The 25,823-nt window shown below is 44.7% G+C and overlaps 1 protein-coding gene across 1 annotated transcript in view; it reads right to left on the bottom strand.

Moving 5' to 3' along the window:
* Positions 1 to 25,823, bottom strand: part of TMEM117 (transmembrane protein 117) — a 372,323-nt gene that overhangs the window by 249,429 nt on the left and 97,071 nt on the right. The window lies entirely within an intron of this gene.

Raw genomic sequence — 25,823 nt, 5'->3', positions numbered from 1 at the left:
TGAAAAGTCCCAGTCTCTTTAGCCTCTCTTCATATGGGATCTGTTCCAAACCCCTGATCATTTAAGTTGCCTTCCCCTCTCCCACCTCCTTTTCCCAGTCTCCCCCAGTTTTGTTCAATAAAGAGAGTTTCTATTTTTGAACACACGTGTCCTTTATTTTGTACATCAGGAAGGGGGGCTAGGGAGGGTTAAGTGGAAGGAGGTGAGGGAGGAATGGGGTACGAGCCCCCGATGGAGAGGACTGGGCTGGCTCTGCGGGCTCCTCGGGGTGGAAGCTCTCCTGCAGCCTCGATTAACCCTCGATTAACTCCCCCTCCGGATGGCAGCCTGTGGCAAGTGCAGCCAGGCTGATGGCCGAGTGCTGTGATGTGCCGAGTGTGGGCACTCAGGGCACTCCGAGGCAGGACTGCTTTGCAAGCGGGGAACCCCTGAGAACTGTCTGTCCGGGGTGGGGGTCGGGTCCCTTTAAGCACAGCCCTCGGCTAGCCTGAGACAGCAGCTCTACGCTCTAAGTCCTAATCTGATGCCCTGCTGGCACTTCTTCCGGACTTCCTTAACCTCGGTTCAGGTTCCACTCAGTGTGGACATGCTAGTTTGAATTAGCAAAATGCTAATTCGAACTAGTTTTTAAGTCTAGATGCGCTAATTCGAATTAGCTTAGTTCGAATTAACTAATTTGAACTAAGTTAGGTCGAATTAGTGCTGTAGTGTAGACATACCCTAAGAGCTAGGCCCACCAAATTTGGTATGCAGCTTCCTCTTACCCTAATTTAAGCCAAGGTCAGGGTCTGGTTATACCAGGAAAATGGGAAGTGCCTGGAATGAGATTGCTTTCCATAAAATGGAAAGAGGAGGGGCTATTTGGAGGACAATGATACTTCTGAGTGACCTCTGGAGGCAGCAAGCATATGAGACAGCTATACTGCAGAGTGACTACTGGAAATACTTGCACCAGCAGGAGAGTGGCCAGCTGGGGATGGAACACCACATGGTCAACCACAGGACTGGGTAAGTGGTCCCCTATCTCACACAGTGATGAATGGGGGGAAGTCCCCCTTCTGCCCCAGGCTCCACAGGACCATCCCTGGGGTTGGGCAGTGCAGCCTGGCCCCCACCCAAGAGAGCACCCTGCGCAAAACAGGTCAAGGTCAGAAATCACAGAACCCCACCCCACCCAACCAGCTGCAAGGTGCGGGGGCTGCTGCAGGCCAAGGGTCCGGGCCCCCCGGATCACCCCCCCTGACCAGCTGCAGGATGTGGGGGCTGCAGGAGCCTGGGGTCAGCCTCCTGAGCCTCAACCCTCCAACCAGCTGCAGGGTGAGGGGAGGCAACTGGAGGTCAGGGTCAGCCCACAGACCACCCCCCCGCCCCCGCCACTGGACAATCTCTCAGAGGAGGGGCCAGCTGGGGAGCACAGCCCCAACCCTCCAAGAGGAACCACTGGCTGGGGAGTACAGCCCCATTTAAGTTCCCCTTCCTGGCCTTCTAAGCCTTTGCCCTTTGCCCCCTGCCCTGAGTCCTGTACCTCCCACCCTAAGCCCTAATTCCGGCATCCATATATCCCACCCTGAGCTCCCCCCCGTTCTGAGCCTCATACGCTGCCCTGAGCACCCTTACCAAAACCTGAGTTCCCCACTCCCAGCCTTCACTCCAGCACCCCACCTCTTACCCCCTGTGCCCCATGCCCTGAGCCCCCATACTGCAAATCCTTGCCCAGACTTCTGCTCCCCCACTTACTGCCCTGAGCTCCCCCCCACACTGAACCCTGTGCCCTCAGCCCATACCTCCTGCTCTCACTCCAACTCCCTCCACTCCCTGCCCTGGGCCCCCCAACTCTCCCAGACCCTGCCCTCACTCCTGCACCCCCACCCTCTTCTTATTCTAGCAAAAGACAGAAAAACTGTAAATATTGTCTACCCACAAGCTCTATCTAATGTTTGAATCACTTTCCTTCTTTTATTAAGAGAAACTTCTTTTTTCCCTTCATTTTTTAAAAATACAACCATTTCCATAAAGCATGTACATTTTTCTTTTATATTCCAAACAAATCTGAAAACCCATTACTTCGCTTAAAGACCCAAGCAACGTCAGGTACATCTGCTAATATTTATATATTAAACAGACAGAAGAAAGACAGATTTACTGTTCTGTCAGGCTTCTGAGTGAACATTTAATTTCTTTTTCATTTATATGAATGACAAAAGACATCTTCAGGGACAGGCTACTCATGGTTTATTGAGCAATTATTTTAGGACACTAGGAAAAATAATAAATATTTGATGGAAAGCACGTAGTCACAACTGTCAACGTGCTATATAAGTCAACAAATGAATGATAAAAGGTAGACTTTTTGCTATAAATAGGCCGTTCCTCTTTTGTACAAGCTTGTTAAAAAAGGTAGGATTTGAATAGGTAGAGTACCTCTGATATACAACTGTGAAAATACAGGGATCGTTTTGAATTCACAGTGTTATCTAAACGCACTGCAACAGACTTTTCAAAACCTCACTTTACATTCCCATCATCTTATGCCTGAACTGTACATCTTCTTTCTCTGATCTGCATTGTCACCTAAGGAAACAAGGTCGGGAAAAGAAGTGTTCATAACAATTGTAAATGTTGTTGAGAGAACCCAAATGCAAAGCTTGCTAATAGAAACAGTAAGAATATTTATATGGCATTACCAGAGCTTTCATTTATTCAATACTCACAATTCACTTCAACAGAGTTCAAAAAAGAACTAGATGCATTCAGTGAGGTTAGATCCATCAATGCTTATTAGCCAGGAGTGGTGTCCCTAGCCTCTTTTTGTCAGAGGCTGGAAACGGGTGACAAGGGAGAGATCACTTGATGATCACATATTCTGCTCATTCCCCCTGGGGCACCTGGCACTGTCCACTGTCGGAGGACAGGATACTGGGCTAGATGGACCTTTAGTCTGACCTAGTATGACTATTCTTAAATTCTAACTTAGTTATATACTTCATAATAATCTGACTCACTCCCATCTCCTTTGCTACATTCTGTTGTTTTATATTACGCTTCCCCCTCCCCCGTGTTTGAACAGCATCATGAGAACATAAAGCTTTTCCTACTCTAATTAATGTATCTTTAAAATGAAGGAAAAGAACTTGATTGAAATCATAACTTAATATCTAGTAATACACATGGCATGCTATCATATGCAGGATTTTCCATATTAGGATTTGGAAACTATATAAACTTAGTCACAAGGCCAGATCCTCAGCTGGCATAAATCAACATGGCCACAACTTCCAGCCATCTGCCCACTGAAGGATGTTGGCTGCCTGTGTTTGATGAGTCCCTCTCTCCCGCAAATCCAAAAGGAAGCTCTCAAAAGTGGGAAGGGATTTGGTTAAGGTAGGATAGGTTGGAGAGCATCAAGCCCTGATGTGAGATCACTTATCTTCCAAATGTGCTAGATTTCCCTTCAGAGCTCAGCATATTCTTAGTTTTGGAGGGTCATCATACCATCTGTAGTGGAAAGGAAGCCTAAGACATAAACTCTTATATCAAAGGCCTAGTGTGAGACCTAAGGGCTGAACTAAAGTAGTGGTCAAATCTTGCTAATATAAAGCAAAATTAGCAAGAGACAGACTGTGAGCAGAAGTCAGGCTCTGCCTCTGTGTAGGCTCACAGAACTTAGCAAGAACTGGACTGTTATTCAAAAAACACACAGATGCTCACACAAACATATTTCCGAAGGATGGGACCAGAATATCCTTATAGTGAGTATGGTACAGACACTCTCCCAAAGGATGATACAGAAATATACTGAATATACTGAATATAAGGTCAGGGTGGATAGAGGTTTTGACTGAACCAATATGTACAAAGTAATGGGGGGCAACTAGCCCCATCAGAGGGTGGTAGCCAGTGTTCCCTCTATGTTACACAGCAGCAGAGCTTCAAAGGTGTTTAATCAGCCCCACCCAGTCAGAGGCTCAGAGCTCCATGCATGGAGATGACTGACGGGGCTGGGCTCATTAATCGTCTGTGAAGCTCTGCTGGTGGTGGTAACTGACCATGTTAGAAGTGCAATATGTAAGTTGTTTGTATTGGTGTATAAATTAAGATCCAGAGGCAATGTCTCTGACTGGCCTACGGGAAGTGGAAAATCCCACCACTGACTGGACTGGTCCACTATGATAGGCAGACACGCGTTAGTGGCCCTGTAGAGTTTGCAGGATACTAGGACTGTGATTCATGAATAGTAAGACTGGCCAGGCTCCTTCACTACTTAACAGGTCTGTGGTTAGTGGCATTTCAATCATAATCTTCTATACAGGCTATCTGGGAGAAAACACACAAATTTTAATGAACTTTTACTTATATTGATTTTTAGACTGGGCACCAACCTAATAGTTATCCTAGCTCAGCTCCTTACCAAATCCTCAAATTAAGCAGTGCAGTCCATCTTCAAAACATGCTACGCAAAGCACACCAAAAATGGGACACTGTTAATCACCAGAAAGCTCTTTCAAAGGTTTTGAAATGGTGTTGCTGTACTTGTGTGATGTTACTGGATTTTAATATGAACATGCAGATCCTTGTTGCACCCGCTGTTGCTTCTGAGAGACAGCAACAGGCATCACCCACCTAGTATGAAGGGTGGCTACTGAGAGTGTGTCTAGACTACACCTTTCTGTTGACAGATAGAGGTAGATTAGGCACATCAAAATTGCTAATGAAGTGAGGCTTTAAATATCCCGCACTTCATTAGCATAAACATGGCCGTCGGGTTTTTTTTGAAACGGAGCTTTTTTGAAAAAAAAACCCGTCAGTCTAGATGTGGATCTGTCGAAAAATAAAGCCTTTTTTGAAAGATCCTGTAAACCACATTTTATGAGGGATAAGGGATCTTTCGAAAAAGGCTTTATTTTTCAACAGATCCGTGTCTAGACTGCCGGGGTTTTTTTTCAAAAAAGCTCTGTTTCGAAAAAAGCAGTTGCCATGTTTATGCTAATGAAGTGTGGGATATTTAAAGCCCCGCTTCATTAGCAATTTCGATGTGCCTAATCTACATCTCTCTGTCAACAGAGAGGTGTAGTCTAGACACACCCTGAGTGAATAGCAGTGCTTCTTTGACAATGGGCCATGTTACCAATAAACATCTGAGGAATTCTGCTGTAAACCTGCAGTCAAGCAGGTACACTGTGGTCACTTACCAAAAAAGGACCAAGTCATGTACGGTAAGGGGACTTGCTCATGTGAAAAATTCCATTTTGGGAGGTACCTTCACACAGCGAGAACAATGGGATTCCCTCCACATGGGCAAAATTATAAAAACGGCCCTAGAGGCTGCTCCATTTGTCTTCACTCCAGCTTATCACTTCAGAAGCAGCTTTGCTTTGAATTGGACCCAAAAGAACTGATGGCCCATCCTAACAAAGGATGTACTCCAGAGACTTTTAAGATAGCAGTTTATTTCATTTCTGCTCAGAGCCTGCACGAGGAACTTTGTGATTGGTGCATATAATGTAATTTCAACCTTTTCTTTCTTTCTTTCTTTCTTTCTTTCTTTCTTTCTTTCTTTCTTTCTTTCTTTCTTTCTTTCTTTCTTTCTTTCTTTCTTTCTTTCTTTCTTTCTTTCTTTCTTTCTTTCTTTCTTTCTTTCTTTCTTTCAATAAATCTTTAGATTCTAGAGGACTGGCACAGCATGCTCTTTGGGGTAAAATCTAAGGTATAAGTGGACCTGTGAATGTGGCTGGTCCTTTGGGATAAGAACTTGTTTGGATTTGGTGAGACTGGTTTTCATAACCTCTCATCAGTGTAGGGTATGGTACTGGTTGTGTCACAGGAAAAGCTGAAGTGTCTAGGGGAGTTGCTTGTGTGACTTCTTGCTGGCCAGTGTGGCAGCTGAAGTGTTCCTTGTGGATGATTTGGTGCCTTATAATGAAGAATCCCCAGTCTTTGGCTGTAAGCAGCCCTGTTTCTAAGCAATTCACCCTGATTTGATCCTCTCAGCAGTGCCCTCAGACTCTATTATATTACAATTTGTTAACATTATTTAGTGATCTTTTAAAGTACAAACCTGCTAACCAACTGGCTGCTGATTTTTTTTTTTTGGCAACAATGAATTAGGAAAAGAAAAAAACTTCTTCCAACGCTGAATTCTTTATGTCATCCCTCATCTACAAAACAGTGACATAGTGTTTTTTATTAAAACTATTCTTTTTTATTTGCCAGGGTTTATCATTCCTGATATTAGAGACAAAAGGTGGATGAGGGAATATTTTGTATTGGATCAACTCCTATTGGAGAAAGAGATACACTTTTGAGCTTACAGAAAGTGTTTCTGGTCTGAAGAAGCTCACATCTTGGCAGGCAGTATTTTGAAACCAATGAATGGTTCTTCAGAAATGTGTTTGAATGCTCCTCTCTGAAAAGTGAAAAATGCTGAACTCTCAACCTGTTTGGTAAAAGCCACTTTTATTTATTGACTAAAGAACAAACAGGAGAGATCTATTGTGCACTAGCGGGCAAGAAAAAATCAAATATTGAACGATGAATGCCCTCAGCAAGAGCAGAACAAAGTAATTTCACATATGACTGTGAACAGTTTCAAAGAACCATAGGTAAAAGCCCACATGAAATGGAGGGAAATCTTGGGCACCAAATAAGTGCAGCTGTATGCAAATTTAAGTATCATAATGACATTATTTTTAAAAGTACAGTAACGTATTACAATCAATGCTATCAGCCATGCCCATTTACTAGTACAGAACTACAGAAGTGTATATGTTCACCACACTTCTCCTTTCTATCATCAGGCTGGCCTGTGCGCCAACCCGCCCTCTACACATGTACACACATCCTACTGGGTCTGCTCTGAAAGACATATTGAACCAACAGACCACTACAAATCTGTCACTCTTGGGATTTAAATTGCAACTAATTTCTCTTATATGCTTACTTGTTTTATCCTTAAATAAATCTCTTATTTTTTCCTAGTAAATAAACCCTTTGATAGTTTTTTAAAGGATTGGCCACGGGCATTGTCTTTGTTGTCAGGTTTAAGATACCAACATGTAGATGGTATCATGAGCTTTCGTGGGTACAACCCACTTCTTCAGATGATCAGAGGAAGTGACTGGTCTCTTGGGATTGGAAGCAACCTGAATATTTTGTGATTTTTGGTGCAAGTTACCATTTAGAGCTCTGCCCAAGTTACCAGGGTGGTAAAATAGACCGGAGAGTTTAGGAGGACTACATATGACTCCACAGTAAGATTGTTATAGGTAAGTCAGGAGTTCACATGTTACTGGGTAGGTGAAATCTAGTTATAGAACATATCATCCCAGTGTCCCATGGCGGAGGTAAAGACCCCATTCAGGGTGGGGGTGAAGGCGTCTGCCTGACGCCTGCCACATTTGCATTCACCCCTTTTCTCCTCAGCCGGTGTCTCTAACCTCACACACCGAAGTCTGTCTACTCCTTTCCTCTAGTCCCCTGATCAGAATCTACATCTAGCCCCTATTGGCAGGGCAGCACAGTTCAATAGTCCCAATGTGACCCAATGATCAGAGTCTATTTAAGAGGCAATTGATAGGGGAAAAGTTTACATCCCCTGGCAGGGGGATCCAGGCCCTCCCACTCCACTGGACCCCAGCCAAGGACCCTGCTAGTGGCTTGCTGTAGCCACTGTGTCAGTGGGGAAATTCCAGCTGCAACACGCTGACTCTCCAACAGTGGCTCATTCACCCTGTAGCCATCGCTGACCCTGTGCTGCTTCCTGCTTCATTTGTCTCCACTTGCTGGTGGCTCTCCATCTCCCCTCATTCCTCTAGGATCTGGCTACTTCCACTTGCTTCTGGAACCTGTACAGTCTCTAGATGCCTCGGGTCTTGAACCTGTGTGGTAGGATCTCGGCATTTGGGCAGTCACTGGGGTTTGCAGGGAGCTGGCCAAGCACATCCTCTCCCTTCAGTTGCCAGCCCCAACTCAGTGGAGCTGCTGTCTTTTATAGCAGTCCAGCCCAAGCATGCCCAGTAAGGTAAAGGGGCCGTGGCCTTCTCGTCTCTCAGGGCTGAGTTAACCCCCTTCTGTTCACTGCGGGGAGAGTACGCCCCGTCACACCTAGCTTCAGGTCTCCATCCTGCTTTTGACAGTTTGTCCTCAGGTAGGCACTTATGGACATGAGCCATTCCAGACAGCCTGACAACTGGTATAGTCTTGGCGGGATTCACATGCCACAGGTCAAATGGTTATAAATCATAACTCCAGTGCTGTTAAGTTTAAATTTGAGAATTTCTAAAGGCTAAAGATTAGTCACAATGTGTGAATCACAGTGATAGGAAAGTCTTGACCCAAAAGACCTTGAAAAATTATGTAAAAATAGGGGAACAGTCCATTAAAAGAAAGCCGCAAATCAGGAACTGAGAGCGTTGCTCATAGACTTTGACCAAAGAACAGGGTCTACACCTCACTACACCAAATGACACAGAGACCACTGCAGTAGAAGTGGTTTGGCAGAAGCACCAGGCAGTGCAGGGAGAACATGAGCACCAGAAGGATGGAACTCCAGATTAAGAAGAAGGAAACGAAGGGGACGAAGGAGAAAGCCTACCAAAGACGCAAACCAAGCACTGAAATTGGGGAAGAAGCACACCACAGATCTATGGAACAATTGCAAGCTGAAGAGAAAGCATGCTAAAAACAGAATGGAAGCTCAAGCATTGCAGCTCGAAGTACTGGAGTAGCAAAAGCAGCAGCCTTGGCCAGTGAGAACACCTCCTCATTCAATTTATCAGGAGACTGACTGTATGGAGAAAATTCTGTCTAGTACTGAAAGACTGTGTGACCTCCACAAGATTTCAAAGGATAAGGTCGCATTAACTGGGAAGGCAAAGCTGGGAAGGCAAAACAAATTTTTAATAATATGGAGAAGGATTATGCTAAGTTGTATACAAAATTTAAAGAAAATGTACTGAAAAGGTTTATAATTATCCCTGAGCCCTATCGATCTGAAGTACAAAAATCTTAAAACGTTTGACAATATCACTCATCTCAAATATGTAACAAGTGACAGGTACTCCTTTTGCTGTTTTTATATATATTTATATGAAAATAACAGGAACCAAGATATTTATATCAGATGAACTGGAGTGCCCATGAGAGCTCATGATTCTGTATATTTTGGTTAGTGTCTAAGGTGCCACAGGACCACGTGTTGTTTTCAAAAGATTAGTATAAGAGTTGTCACTTATGTCAGAAGTAGAAGAGATTGAAGGGACTCTGAAAAGCACCATTACAACCTCTGTCCATAATTAAAGAGTTATTTGCCCAGGTGTCTGTGGGTATTGTGGGTCCCTCACTAAACCTTCCAGGAATGGAAAGAAATATATATTAGCTGTAGTGGATTCTGCCACTGGGTACTCTGAAACCACAGCACTATCTAATATAGAAGTGATCTGAAATGGTGGCTATAGCTTTCTTCACCATTTTTAGGAGTGTAGGTTTTTCCAGGGAGATCTTGACAGACCATTGTGCAAATTAAATGACAATAGTTCTTTAAAAAGTATGGGAATTATGTGGAGAGGCACATATAATGGCTTCTCCATATCACCCGGAAACGAATGGCCTAATAGAACGCTTTAATAGAATTTTGAAAGCCATGCATGACACTAGGAAGGAGAGTGACTGGGATGGATTATTCCCTTTTTTTACTATTTGTGCACAGAAGTGATCCCCACGAATCTACTGGCTTTGTCCCCTTTCATCTGCTGTATGGGGAGCAAGTGAGGAGGCCCTTAGATTTGATTCAGGGGTTTGGAAGTGCGGTACCAAGGAGATGGGAGGGCCTGTAAGGGAATATATAACTTATTTTAAAGATAATTTATAGGCTGTGATGGATTTAGTGCAAGAGAACCCTCATAGAAGTCAGAAATCTCAAAAGATTTGGTATAACAGGTGAGGTGATGAGAAGAGTGAATGAAATTACTTTTAGTACACAGACGCCTCAAGGCAGGAGAGCTGTAAAAACTGTACATGTCAAAGATTTAAAAGCTTACCACAAAAGGGATATGAAAGTGAATATAATTTGTTGTGCCGATCACACCAACTTTCATTGGTTTAGTCAGGGAGAGCAAGAAAAAGAGTCCCCTTGAAAGCACTCAGATGTGTGAAGATCTAAATCTCGACCAGAAGCAGGAAATGTTAACCCCTTGGAAGCACCACAGACATATTTTCCAACCAGCCAGGTTTAACTGACAGGATTGTAAATTCCAGTGAAACTTCAAGGCTTCCAAGACATATTGTGCTAAGGAAAAAATGCAGAAACAAGTACAAGAAGATGTAGCTAGCATGCTGGAGATGGGGGTAATTTCTAAGTCAAAAAGTCCAAGGGCGTCTCCTATTGTGATGGAACCTAAAACGGATAAAACCATGTGGACTTCAGGATGTTAAATGTTATCACCCTAACCTGACCCATTCCCTACACCCTAACTAGAGAATCTGTTGGATCTATTTGGAGGTGAAAAATTCATAAGCACAGTGGATCTGATTCACGGGCACTGGCAAATTTCCTCAGATACTGAGGCCCAAGAAAAATCCCCTTTTATAGTTGAATCTGACTTATATGGTTAAGGTTATGCTTTTTAGATTAATTAATTAACCTTTCAGAGGCTATGGAGTGTTGCAGAGATAGAGCTTTGCCAGGGTCTTATAGATGATCTGGTTATTTTCACTAGCTCCTGGCAAGACCTCTTGAATCATGTGGGAATACTGTTACAAAGGCTTAGGGAAGCCAACCTCACCATTAAAGTCTTCAAGTGTAAAATGGGAACTACAGAGTTATCTTTAACACAAGGTGGGCAGTGGTTCTGTTCACCTGATCATTTAAAAGTAAAAGCTAGTAAGAGCTGGCCTGCCCCCCAAAACCAAGAAGCAGGTTCAATTCTTTATTGGTCTGGCCAACTAATGAAAAAAAGCTTTCAGGATATGAAAAGCAGATTTGGTAAGCCTTGATTTCAGCCAACCATTCATGCTTGATGCTTCTAACTTTGAATTGGGTGCAGTGCTAATGGAGAATAAGGTGGAAAACAAGACATCCCATTGCTTTCTTGAGTAAAAAAAACCTAGCCTCCACTGAAGAGAACTATGCTGTCATTGAACGCTATGCTGTTGTTTGGGCTGAGAAGCAATTTATACTTTATTTGTACAATTAAAAAATTCAGGTTTCAGCAGATAATTCCCCTCTCATATGGTTACACCAAGCTAAGAGAATTAATTATAGAACTATGCATTGAATTTAACACTACAGGAATTTGACATGGAAACAATCCATATTAAGGGAAAATAAAATATAGTGGCTGATGCCTTATCCAGAATAGGATATGGCAATGACACCCCTTCCTACACCAGTTTTGCATGGGGTGAAAGGTGACATTACTAAACCAAGTGCCAGCTTGGGCTAAGGCCATAGGCATTTAGCTAAGAACTGACAAACTCATTTAGCTGGAAACCAAATCAGCTCGCCTATGTATTAGTTTTGCTTAAAGCAGATAGCATTCTTATCTGAATATATTTAGAGTTCAGATTCTATGAAATGTTTGTAAACTAATCTCACTTGTAATGTCTGTATTCCATGATATATGCCAATATGTACATTTTGCTTTATAATCTTGAAAAAAATTGCCCTGAACTTATGAACCTAGGTATGGGAATCATTCCCTACCACCATCACCCAAGATGGGGCATAAGACAGAAGCTTCATTAATTGCCCCACTCATCCAGGGAGAAGTGCAGAACATCTCGTCCTACCAATTTGAATACTGAAGAAGGGAAAAAAATAGTTGACAAGATTTTTCATCTCTTTGCTATCTGAACTCTCATAAGGCCAGATACATTACAATAAAGCAGAGATCCTCAAGGTCAAACTGGCTCTGCCCTCTAAGACATTTTGGATTGACAGGATCACTACAATTCTTTCACTCTAAGGACATACCGGTAAACTGAATCTAATGTGTATTTCTTTAACCTGTGAATAGCTCTCTTGCTTCATTTTCACAGTTAATAAACTTTTAGATTGTTTATTACACACTTGGCTCCAGGCATTGTCTTTAGTGTCTGATCTAAGAAACCAGTTGATCTAAAAGAAGTGACGAGTCCCTTGAAACTGGAAGCAACCTGACTATTTTGTGATTTTTGGTGTAAGTGGTCATTCATCACTATGTCCAGGTTACCTAAACTACAAGAAAGACTGGAGATCCTATGGGGACTGTCTGTGACTCCACTGTAAGACTGTTATAGTAATTCAGGAGCTCACATTTGTTACTAGGTTGGGGAAATCTCATTATAGAACATAAAACCAAGGCACACAGCCAAACTTCTTGTGACAGTCTGCCCTGACGTAGAAATTCACAGTGATAAGCCATTCCAAATGTCATGACACCATGCACAATTGTGTTTCTATGAATGTAATGAAACAAAGGGGGCAGAAGACTGTAACCTTTTGGATAGTTTATTTGCTCTTTGCCATTTTGGTTGCATTTAGCCACTATGGTAAAAGCTGAATTTTAAGAGCCTTATCAGGCTATTAATATGCATATTTTCTGCAGGTATGTACATTGTATATGTGGGTATGTCTACATTACAACATTAATTCGAACTAACTTAGTTCGAATTAGTTAATTCGAACTAAGCTAATTCGAACTAACGCGTCTAGAACTAAAAACTAGTTCGAATTAGCGTTTTGCTAATTCGAACTAGCATGTCCACATTAAGTGGACCCTGAACCGGGCTTAAGGATGGCCGGAAGCAGCGCCAGCAGGGCATCAGAGGAGGACTTAGAGCGTGGAGATGCTGTCTCAGGCTAGCCGAGGGCTGTGCTTAAAGGGTCCCGACCCCCACCCCGGACAGACAGTTCGCAGGGGTGCCCCACTTGCAAAGCAGTCCTGGCTTGGATTGCCCGGACTACCCACACTGGGCACATCACAGCACTCGGCCATCAGCCCGGCTGCACTTGCCGCAGGCTGCCATCTGGGGAGAGGGGGCAATTGGGTGGCTGCAGGAGAGCTTCCACCCCCAGAAGCCCGCAGAGCCAGCCCAGTCCTCCCCATCGGGGGCTCGTGCCCCATTCCTCCCTCACCTCCTTCCACTTACCCTTCCCTAGCCCCTCTTCTTGATGTACAAAATAAAGATAACGTGTCTTCCAAAATGGAATCTGTCTTTATCGAACAAAACTGGGGGAGACTGGGAAAAGGAGGTGGGAGAGGGGAAGAGAGAGGCTGGGAGAGGGGAGGGCAACTAAAATGATCAGGGGTTGGGAACAGGTCCCATATGAAGAGAGGTTAAAGAGACTGGGACTTTTCAGCTTAGAAAAGAGGAGACGGAGGGGGGACAGGATAGAGGTCTCTAAAAGCAGGAGTTGGGTGGAGACGGTGCTTATAGAAAAGTTCTTCATTAGTTCCCATAAAGAAGGACCAGAGGACACCAAAGGAAAGGAATGGGTAGCAGGCTTCAAACTAGTAACAGAAAGTTGTTCTTCACAAAGCAAAGAGTCAACCTGTGGAACTCCTTGCTGCTGGAGGCTGTAAAGGCTAGAACTAGAACAGAGTTTAAAGGGAAGTGAGATCAAGTCATGGAGGCTGGGTCCATGGAGTGGTATCAGCCAGGGGATAGTAGTGGTGTCCCTGCCCAAAGTTTGTGGAAGGCTGGAGAGGGATGGCACGAGACAAATGGCTTGGTCACTGTCTTCGGTCCATCCCCTCCAGGGTCCCTAGGGTTGGCCACTGTTGGCAGACAGGCTACTGGGCTAGATGGACCTTTGGTCTGACCCAGGACGGCCATTGTAAGCTCAGGGTCGGGGGTCTCAGTGGACCCCCTTGATTCTCTTGCACACCTGCTCCTGGGTGGCCAGGCTGGCAGCTCTCCTGCCCTAGCCGGCCACTTTCCTGTGCCTAGTGCAGAGATAGTGGACGAGGTCCATGATGTCTGCACTAGCCCAGGCGGGTGCCCGCCTCTTGTGGTCCCGGGCAAGCTTCCGGGAGCCGCCAGCCTGGTCCCGGGAAGAGGGGGAGGGCTGGGGGGCATCGGGTGGGTGGCTCGATCCATGCCAGGTGCAGGGTCTGCTGGCTGGGTGCTGGCAGGATTGCACCTGGCACGGGCACCATAGCCAGCCCGTGCCCCTTTAAGGGGTTCGGGGCCGGGAGGGGGGCAGACGAGTTTCCCTGGTGTTGGCCAGAGTGGCCACCAGGGAAACCTGGGGAGGGCTAGCCTCCCACTAGTTCGAATTAAGGGGCCACACACCCCTTAATTCGAACTAGCTAGTTCGAACTAGGCTTAATCCTCGTAAAATGAGGTTTTCCCAGTTCGAACTAAGCGCTCCGCTAGTTCGATTTAAATTCGAACTAGTGGAGCGCTAGTGTAGCGCCTATTAAAGTTAATTCGAACTAACGTCTGTTAGTTTGAATTAACTTTGTAGTGTAGACATACCCTGTGTGTGTGCCTATGTGAGTGCAGGCTGCTGCATGTATTTAAACTTGGCAGATCTGCTTCATTTTGTTGTCCTGGAAAATAGAGCATTTGAGATATTTTAGAAAACCTGAACTTGGCTTTTGGAAACCCAAAGGGACATAGTCTTAGTTGGTGTAAGTTGCCATAGCTCTATCCACTTCCATGGCGCTATGGCAACTTGCCAACACTGAGAATCTGCTCTGAAATCTGCTGAGCAGTCTTAATTCTCAGAAAATAATTGTTTAATAATAAAGCAGGAACATCACAAATATGCTTTATTACAATTCATTATAATTAACTGATAAAGTCCCAAGATTCTATAATAATCCAAATATCTGATATAAAAGCTCAGATAAGACTTAAGGTTCGAAATGAACATGCAATTGAAGCAGCCTATGTATGTTTCTGTATCTGATTAAATTATTACCAAAGATGAGATGATTTCTCTAGAATAACTCCTAAATCTAAAAACGTGTGACTCAACATTCACAACCATAGTCAAAAAAGAAACAAAATTCCACAAATTAATTGAAAAATAAAATTAAGATTTTAATACAGATGTCTCAAGACCAAATCTAATAATACTGTACTTACGTTGTAAATATCAGTCCTAGGAGACTTCTGAAATTTTACTATGGCTCCAAATTCAGCAATTGAAGAATTCTCCCAGGACTAAAATACGTTTTAGAGAACAATACAAATTTTAATGAAAGGGATTTGTTTTATTTTAATTCATTTAAAGTCTCTATTGTTCATATCGACTGTATTTCTGACCAGTTATGTAGGTTTACCATTAATTGGCACATTTTGCCTTTGCATGTGGCTGTGCTTAGCAGTTGGTAAAATTATTATTGTACAGTCATTATTTGAGGCACAGTCATTATTAATATGCTCCTCAGGATTTGTCCAATAAATAGAAAGATCCCAATATTAATCAGTTTGAGTCAATAGTCAAATTCCCACTGCTTAAGTAGAAGTATGACTGGAACTAAGAAAAGAAGAGTATTGTCCCCTGGTCAGACCATGTTTATCCAAACTAAATCACATAAATGGAGGCCATTGACTCAATACTGGGCAACCTAGACTAGTGAGTGGGCTGCATGAGTGGCCCTCCTTCATCTCAGTGGGCTGCAAGATCATTGTAACCAAGATGGTCACCCGGGATAGGGCAGTTTTACTAACTGTGCTTTGTGCACCTAGAATTTGTGGAGTGTGCTGACTGAATTGTAGTAGCACTGATTAGATGCTGAGGGAGCACACGGCTCTCACAATGTTGTGTGCAATCAGCATGCCCGGGCCTGCTGACAGACCTGTTCCCCTGGGCCCCGATGTTCCCTGGGGTTCCTGGATGCTGTTACTGTGCCTCTTTAAATTGCCACTGGAGTACTGCACTGCATGCTCCATGTGGGTCTCAGGGCTGGAGGGGGCCACACTGCGCCCCAGGTGATGCAGAGGATTGGCTGCCCTGGCCGCGCCCTTTCCGGGAGCGCCGAACTGAACTTCCCACACACACCTTGCCTATGGGCCCATGGAGGCTCTTAGCTCCCTGAGCATGTAACTCACTTCATATGCCCTTGCTTTAACTGCAGGTCACTACTGTAATAATGGTAGAAAAAAAATCTATGCAGTTAAAACCAGCAGACTCTGGCAACTGCGTGCATGGGCAATGATAAACAAAATGTCTTGTAGGCCACACACACAGATCCTCGGTGGGCCACAGATTGCCCACCAATGTACTAAAGAAATAAGCTATTAATCTTTCACGTTATCTGAATTTTTATGGACATCAGAAAATGGACTGCCAAGAATAAAAGACTTAAATATGCGTGAAGCAGTAGCAATCTGAATATTGCTGACAGGATCAACACTCTCACATCTAGACTTCTCAGGAAACTTACTGTAGGAAACGGAAGCATTCTGAATATCCATGATAATCTTTAAAAAGATTAACTTGTCACTCCGTAGTGATATGCAATCCCTCTCCAATCGAATTTGAGGATTTTTTTTTTCTAAACTGGACTGACTAATATGCTTAGGAAAGCATTGTTCAGATCTAGTTTTACTAACAGATCTTCAATGTAAGTAATTGCCTTTAATACCAGGAAATGCTGTAATCTCAGGCCATGTCTATATTGCTGGCTTTTGTCGGCAGAGAGTATGCTAATGAAGCGCTCATTAGCATTTATCATGCTGTCATTAGCATATTCTCTGCCCAAGGCTTTTTGTGCAAGAGGTTTTTGCGTAAAAACAAGCACTGTGGACAGCTCTGTTTTGTGCAAAAACTCCCTTTTGTGCAAGATCCGTGTACAAGTATCCGTTTTGTGCAAAAACTCCCTTTTGTGCAAGATCCGTGTAGACGGATCCGTTTTGTGCAAAAACTCCCTTTTGCGCAAGATTTGTATACCTCCTATTTTGAGGCATAAGGATGTTGCTCAAAAGGGAGTTTTTGTGCAAAATGGATCCATCTAAACTGCTTGTTTTTTGCGCAAAAACCTCTTGCACAAAAAGCCTTTGGCAGAGAATATGCTAATGGTAGCATGACAAATGCTAATGAGTATGCTCCTTAGCGTGACGAATGCTAATGAGTACTTCATTAGCATACTCTCTGCCAGCAAAAACTGGCAGTGTAGACATAGCCTCAGAAACACATTTATCAGCAGAAATCTTCTAGGTACATCTACACAGCAACATTATTTTGAAATAACTAGTGTTATTTAGAAATAACTTAGTCCACATCTACACAGCAGGCAGTTATTTCAAAATAATGTTGAAATACTGTCAAGATGGAGGACTTCTTACTCTGACTCCTGTAACCTTCATTGTACAAGGGTAAAGGAAGTTGGAGGAAGAGTGCTCTATTTTGAAATAAATGCTGCATAGACGCTCCCAATTTAGAAAATAAGCTATTTTGAAATAAGCTACACAATTGACATAGCTCAATTTGCGTAGCTTATTTCGAGTTATGCCCTGCTGTGTAGACACACCCCTAGGGAGGCCGACTTCTATAATTCTAAATGCATTGCTTAGCTCCTGAGCTGGTGTAAATTAGTATTGCTGCAATTTTAAAAGCAGACTCACTGTGATCTCACACTTTCATTTTTGGCTCATTATTAATCATTATTATTTCTCTTAGGGTATGTCTACACTACAAAGTTAATTCGAACTAACAGACATTACTTCGAATTAACTTTGATAAGCGCTACACATACAAACCGCTAGTTCGAACTTAATTCGAACTAGCGGAGCGCTTAATTTGAACTACGTAAACCTCATTCTACGAGGACTAACGCCTAGTTCGAATTAAGTAGTTCAAATTAAGGGCTGTGTAGCCACTTAATTCGAACTAGTGGGAGGCTAGCTCTCCCCAGCTTTCCCTGGTGGCCACTCTGGGCACCATCAGGGAAACTCATCTGCCCCCCTCCCGGCCCCGGAGCCCTTAAAGGGGCATGGTCTGGCTACGGAGCCCGCCACCCGCTGCCATTCAGCCCTCCACCTCTTCCCGGGACCAGGCTGGCGGCTCCCAGGAGCCTGCCCGGGGCCGCAAGAGGTGGGCGCCCACCTGATCTAGTGCGGACATTGTGGACCTCATCCACGACCTCCGCACTAGGCACAGGAAAGTGGCCATCTAGGGCAGGATAGCTGCCAGCCTGGCCACCCAGGAGCAGGTGTGCATGAAAATCAAGGTGGTCCAGTGAGACCCCCGACCCTGAGCCCTGAACTTAGAACGGCCACACTGGGTCAGATCAAAGGTCCATCTAGCCGAGTAGCCTGTCTGCCGACAGCGGCCAACACCAGCTACACAGGAGGGGATGGACTGAAGACAATGACCAAGCCATTTGTCTCGTGCCTTCCATCTCCAGCCTTCCAAAACAGAGGCCAGGGACACCATTTCTATCCCCTGGCTAATAGCACTCCATGGACCCAGCCTCCATGAATTTATCTAATTTCTCTTTAAACTCTGTTATAGTTCTAGCCTTCACAGCCTCCTGCAGCAAGGAGTTCCACAGGTTGACTATTTGCTTTGTGAAGAAGAACTTTCTGTTATTAATTTGAAGCCTGCTACCCATTCATTTCATTTGGTGTCCTCTAGTCCTTCTATTATGGGAACTAATGAAGAACTTTTCTTTATGCACCCTCTCCACACCACTCGTGCTTTTATAGACCTCTATCATATGCCCCTCCGTCTCCTCTTTTCTAAGCTGAAAAGTCCCAGTCTCTTTAGCCTCTCTTCATATGGGACCTGTTCTAAACCCCTGATCATTTTAGTTGCCCTCCCCTCTCCCACCCTCTCTCTTCCCCTCTCCCACCTCCTTTTCCCAGTCGCCCCCAGTTTTGTTCAATAAAGAGAGTTTCTATTTTTGAACACACATGTCGTTTATTTTGTACATCAGGAAGGGGGGCTAGGGAGGGGTAAGTGGAAGGAGGTGAGGGAGAAATGGAGTACGAGCCCCTGATGGGGAAGACTGGGCTGGCTCTGCGGGCTCCTCGGGGTGGAAGCTCTCCTGAATCTCCCCGATTGGCCCTCCCCCGGATGGCAGCCTGCGGCAAGTGCAGCTGGGCTGATGACCGAGTGCTGTGATGTGCCCAGTGTGGGCATTCAGGGCACTACAAGCCAGGACTGCTTTGCTGTCCCTCATCGAGTTAGACAAGCGAGCGGGGAACCCCTGAGAACTGTCTGTCCGGGGTGGGGATCAGGACCCTTTAAGCACAGCCCTCGGCTAGCCTGAGACAGCAGCTCCACGCTCTAAGTCCTAATCTGATGCCCTGCCGGCACTGCTTCCGGCCATCCTTAACCTCCGTTCAGGGTCCATTCAATGTGGACATGCTAGTTCGAATTAGTAAAACGTTAATTCAAACTAGTTTTTAGTTCTAGACGCGTTAGTTCGAATTAGCTTAGTTCAAATTAACTAATTCGAATTAAGTTAGTTCAAATTAGTGCTGTAGTGTAGACATACCCTTATTGTGTAGCACTGAGGAGCCCCAGGCATGGGGCAGGACCACCTTGTGCAAGGTGTTGTATAAATACAGACCAAAAAGATGGCCTCTGGCCCAAAAAATTCACTAACTGTAAGAGAAAAATCAACAGATAGAGAAAGACAGAAAAGTACTAGGAGAAGACCTCTCCCCAGCCTTCTGGTAGAAAGGCTAACAAGCATTCCTGCATTCAGGCAGCACAGCATGCATTAGACACACGTGCAGAAGATGCTCCACATGAAGACGTGGTACTTAACAAGTGAGGCTGACCACAGACAAGGGGGAAGAGTTTTCGCAGGATCAAAAAGGTTTCTAGCAAGTGCTTGTCAGCTCAGCCTTTCCTTCCCCACCTCCCTCTGTTTGGGGCCACCTGACACTACAAGCTTGTTACAGATGAGCAACCCTGCTGGACTGCTTCTTGCCAGTGACCTGTGGCAGGAGCCAGGGAATACCTCCAAGGACTAGACACAAGTGAACTGTAGCTGGACACAGAATAGACCTTGGAAGTGAAGTGACCTCATGCTGGGAACAATGAGATTGCCCAGGAGTGGGGGCTCCCATAAGAAGCCCAGTGTAAGCCACTCAAAGAGACTACATCTGAGTCAAGGCTGAGGGCTGGCTAATTACAAGTACTTATCCATGACTTAATCAGTTTTGCTGCTCAATATGCTTTAAAATACTTTTGCTGAAGACAAAGTCATCTGGGCTACTTCTACACTGCACAGTTATTTCGGAATAAAGGCCGTTATTCTGAAATAAGAACATAAGAATATAAGAACAGACATACTGGGTCACACCAAAGGTCCATCTAGCCCAATATTCTGTCTGCCGACAGTGGCTGGTGCCAGGCGCCCCAGAGGGGGTGAACCGAAGACAATGATCAAGTGATTTGTCTCCTACCATCCATCTCCAGCCTTTGACAAACAGAGGCTAGGGACACCATTCCCTACCCCCCTGGCTAACAGCATTTTATGGACCTAACCTTCATGAATTTATCTAGCTCTTTTTAAACTCCGTTATAGTCTTAGCCTTCACAGCCTCCTCTGGCAATGAGTTCCACAGGTTGACTGTGCTGTGTGAAGAACTTTCTTTTATTAGTTTTAAACCTACTACCCATTAATTTCATTTGGTGTCCTCTAGTTTTTATATTACGGGAACAAGTAAATAACTTTTCTTTATTCACCTTCTCCACACCACTCATGATTTTATAGACCTCTATCATATTCCCCTTCAGTCTCCTCTTTTCTAAACTGAAAAGTCCCAGTCTCTTTAGCCTCTTCTCATATGGGAATCGTTCCAAACCCCTAATCATTTTAGTCGCCCTTTTCTGAACCTTTTCTAATGCCAAAATATCTTTTTTGAGGTGAGGAGACCACATCTGTATGCAATAGTCAAGATGTGGGCGTACCATAGTTTTATATAGGGGCAGTAAGATATTCTTCGTCTTATTTTCTATCCTGTTTTTAATCATTCCTAACATCCTGTTTGCTTTTTTGACTGCTGCTGCACACTGCATGGACGTTTTCAGAGAACTATACACGATAACTGCAAGATCTCTTTCCTGATTAGTTGTAGCTACATTAGCCCCCATCATATTGTATGCATAGTTGGGGTTATTTTTTCCAATGTGCATTACTTTACATTTATCAACATGAAATTTCATTTGCCATTTTGTTGCCCAATCACTCAGTTTGGTGAGATCTTTCTGAAGTTCTTCACAGTCTGCTTTTGTCTTGACTATCTTGAACAGTTTAGTGTCATCCGCAAACTTTCCCACCTCACTGCTTGCCCCTTTCTCTAGACCATCTATGAATAAATTGAATAGGAGTGTTCCTGGGACTGACTCTTGCGGAACACCACTAGTTACCCCTCTCCATTCTGAAAATTTACCATTTATTCTTACCCTTTGTTTCCTGTCTTTTAACCAGTTCTCAATCCATGAAAGGATCTTCCCTCTTATCCCATGACAACCTAATTTACACAAGAGACTTTGGTGAGGGACCTTGTCAAAGGCTTTCTGGAAATTGTGGAAACCATTTTCATATTTAGCCAGAAGCCATCTTGTATAACAGAAACCATTTCAGCTTCCTGCTTTAGCACGTAGACCAGAGTGAACTTTCTATCACCCCATGTGCCAGGCCAGACAGATGTGCTATTGAAATGTGTTAATTGAGATGGTTGTAAAGGGAGCCTTACTCCCTAGTACCTGCCCTCCATCTTTGCTGATAACGGTTTTGTCTTTCTGAGTTTAATTGGTGATTTCTGTAATTGGATGCCCTGACATCAGTCTGTTTGGTTAAGGGAATAAAGATACTAGGATTCATTGTATTAGCCAACCTTACTGGGCCGGGCTCTGCTGGGACTATATTTGGCTCACACTGTGGCTTACTGATCAATAAAGTTGTTTGTTAGCCGCCAAAGCAGAGGGAAGCCTTTGCTTCAACAAAATCTAAGTATACTATATCTACTGGATCCCCCTTGTCTTTCCAAAATAAACTGTAATTATTAAATTATTGTATAGCTATTACTCTGAAATGTGATATAAGCCAAGATATTTTTCCAATTGTATTAGCAGTAGGGATGTTTAATTGCTTCACTCCTCTTTACTGAAATTTGTGGCAACAACCAGTATTTAAGGTATGCTCAAAACAAGATTTACAAGAAACACAAGGGGGTCTTTTCAAAGTGCTTTGATGGATGGATTCAGATGATACTTGGGGGTCAGCTGGTAAGCAGACTCTGTGATTTGTATGTTTGGTACAAAAAATAACTATGTGAAGCGCCTACACAGCAATTCCGTTATTTCAGTATAATTCCAAAACAATTTGGAAATAACGGACAGCTTATTCTGATGTCTGTAAACTTAATTCTATGAAGAATAATGCCTATTCCAAAATAGCTACTTTGAAATAAGGCATGTGTAGATGCTCCACGACTGCTATTTTGAAAATCGCCCCTCACCAGGGCCATTCTAAGTTATTCCTCCTGGGGCTCTAAATCAGGATAGCACGTTTACATTAGGGAAGCCCGCCTTGGACTAATTTTGAGGCTTCCCTGCAGTGCAGACATGCTATTCCAAAATAAGCTATTTCGGAATTACTATTGTGGAATAGCTTATTCCGAAATAATTGTAGTGTAGACCTATTGGCTTCATCAGTACCCTTGAACTTTTAAAAATTAAAGTCTAAACATTTTCTTTCCCACCTTGAAAACAGACCTTTTGTTTTTGTAACAAGAGCTTTCCAGTGTATTGTAGTCATTTAAATACCTACAGCTGAAAAATTAAAAATAATGAAAAATCCCCTGAAATCCCTTGGGGATAAAACAAGTATCACTGGACTGGGTTTTTCCCACTTCCATTTGGCAGTTTTATTGATTAGTGCTTTCTGGCTAAGCAATGCATATACATAGTTTAGAACTGAAAAAAAGATAAAGGAAGTGTATTTAGTGTCCAATCAATTGCTACCCATTCCAGTCTCACCAGGTGGGGTGGCTGATGGACCTGGCAGTGGAATATGCAGCCTGGAAAGAAGAGATATTCCTGGGAAGACTGGACAAGGCTCCTCCTTCTCCAGGGACTCTCTAGCTCCCATTGGATAGCGGGAGGGAAGCTGGGGGCTAATTGGCCCCACAATCCTGGCTGGTGCTATGATGCACCCCAAACACCTCCTACTGCTGCCACTGCTTGAGCTATGGCTTCTCCTCACCTCCCCACCATCCTTTGACTATTTGCAATCCATAAAAAGCCACTTGGGTGGAGGGACTTCAGGGAGTAGCAACTGTGGCAGGCAGGGCAGGCCAGAACAGATCAGGCTGAACTGCTGTGGGGAGCCCCAGACCTTACACATGGCCTATGTAGTGGATGGGGACATAAGATAGGGGCTGGTCTCAGACATCCTGGCTTGCCCAGAATTACCTCTGTGCTGCTGCTGAGGGCAGTGTTGCTTTCAGTGTTGGGAAACCAGCGAGCTGTGCCACCCCAGCCCCACTCTGCCTCTGGATGGAATGGAGGCAATTCTATTTAACGCAATTGCAATGCCTTTTTTGGTTCTTGCAGAGTTACTGAGCAGGAGCCAAAGGCAGCTGGGGACAGGTTCAGTGTGCATTAGAATGGCTAGATCCATAGTTTAAGTAAGGAACTATATCCTTGAAACTGAGGTATTCAAAAATTAACCAAATCAGAAAAGGGATATTAGTAGGGCTAGGAGAACACTTGGATCTATATGTGTCCCCCTACAAGACCTCAAAGCCTTCTAGTCTTATGGAACTGGAAATCAGCCCCACTGTCCAACCATGGGGATTGCAGCAACCTGTGCACTTATCACCTTGCAGTGGTAATGAAGAATGCAGTAGCCTTCTTAAACAAACTATAGCACACATTCCCTCAGAATCAGAGCAGCAACACTGGCCACATTAGCGGGATTTGATTCCCGGAGGTCCCAGATAGTAGCATGCTGGAAATCAGACTTTTACAAGACCCATGCTCACTCTACAGGCATGATGCTGGAATAGGCAAACAATGTAACAATCCTCTACCTGTAATTGCAGAAGACATTCCTAAAAAAGCCAGTGTTTGAATTTGCAGGAAATCTGTTTTGCCTTGGACCCACAAGTGGGCAGCCATTTTGGCAGGTGAATTACATCTGAGCTTCAAGACTGAAGTCATCTGCACTCAGTGTTCAGCACATGAAGCATGTTGTGAAATCTGCTCATAGATTCATAGAACACTAGAACTGGAAGGGACCTCGAGATCATCAAGTCCAGTCCCCTGCTCTCATGGCAGGACCCAGTACCATCTAGACCAGGTCTGGGCAAAATTTAGCCTGTGGACCAAATTTGGCCCGCCAAGCCACCAGATCTGGCCCACTGAGGCAGGGGGGAGCCCCAGTCAGGTTCCTCAGCTTGCCCAGCAGAAGGAACTGTGGGACTCTGTTTCTGTTTTGAATCTGGAGGGGAGGTGGAAGTTTTAGGAGCTGTCCCACCCCCAGCACATTCCCACTGGCAGGTTTTTGGCAGAAACCAGCCAATGCGAGCTGCTTGTTTGAATAACAGGCAGATAAGAAGAATCACACCGCCTCTCCTAGGCTCAGTTATTTATGAAGCACATGGCCAGGCAAGCAGGCTAGCTAGCTGGGAAACATTTTAAGCTCTGCAGGCAATAGGGTTGCCAGATGGTTTAACAAAAAATACTGAACAGCCACCTCCCCCACCAAAAAAAATAAAAATAAAAAAAGACACCAGGAAAAAATTCTGTAGAAGAAAAAAAATGGGGAGACCAAAGTTGATAAGCAAAAAAAAAAAAAGTGGGGGGGAGTCAAATTTGTTAAGCAAAAATTGCACCACTTCCTCCAATTTGGGACCACACACTAACCAACAATACACCCACCACTCCCCCTGAGCCAGGCCCCTCAGTCTCTCCATCCCTATGACTCACCCATGCCTCAGACCCAGGCTCCCCTAGTGCCCCCCATCCCAATGCACTCATCCCTCACCCTGAGGCAGGCATCCCCAGCATTGGGAGCCCCATTCCAATCAAATCTCCCCCTCCCCCGCGCACAGCCAGGCACGGAAGAACAATCTGACTTTTAAAGTGGCTGCTCCTGCCACCCGACCCAACTGCCTTGGCTCGCATTGTAGAGAGAGGGAGATATCACGTGGCCAGCTCCCAGTCTCTGCCGGTCATGTGGGCCAGAGCACGCTCCGCTGCCACCCCTACCCAACCCCACCCCCGAATGGCACACGGCAACTGACCTCTCCTGCCCCCCCTTCACTAGACTGCTGCACTCCTCACTCCCCCGCCCCGCCCGACGCAGCAGGGGAAAACTGTCGTTACTGAGCTTCCGTCCCAAGGAAATAGAAAATACCGGACATTGCACATGTCCGGTATTTCCTGGTTTTTTAACCGGACGGAGCCTGCAAATACCGGACTGTCCGGGTGAGAATTGGACACCTGGCAACCCTAGCAGGCAGGCAGGCAAGTTTGGCAGCTGGCAAGTAAGTCTCTTGGCCACAACCTGTTTCTGGCACCCCAGCCCTTTCCTGCCCCAACTCTCTGCCCCCTCCCAGTCAACATACCCAAACCCTCTGTCCCCCTCTTATACTCATTCCCCCTCCCAGATCTGGAGCCCCAATCTCCTGCCCCAGATCACAATCCCCTTCTATCCTAGGTCACATCCCAAACCCCTGCACTCCAGTCCCCTGCCCTAGATCACAACCGCCAACTCCCTCCCAAACTCCAGTCTCCCTCCTGCACCCCAGTCCCTTATCCCAAGCTCCCTTCTGCACCCAACCTCCATTCCAGACCCCACATCTCTATTATCCATGAAAAATCATGGCAGACAGGGGAGATTCCAGAAGACTGGAAAAGGGCA

This window comes from Pelodiscus sinensis, chromosome 1, assembly GCF_052426305.1.
Source record: "Pelodiscus sinensis isolate ZL-2025 chromosome 1, ASM5242630v1, whole genome shotgun sequence".
Classification (NCBI taxonomy): Eukaryota; Metazoa; Chordata; order Testudines; family Trionychidae; genus Pelodiscus; species Pelodiscus sinensis.
Note: the sequence above shows the minus strand (reverse complement) of the source record. Positions and strands in the feature narration are given on the sequence as shown.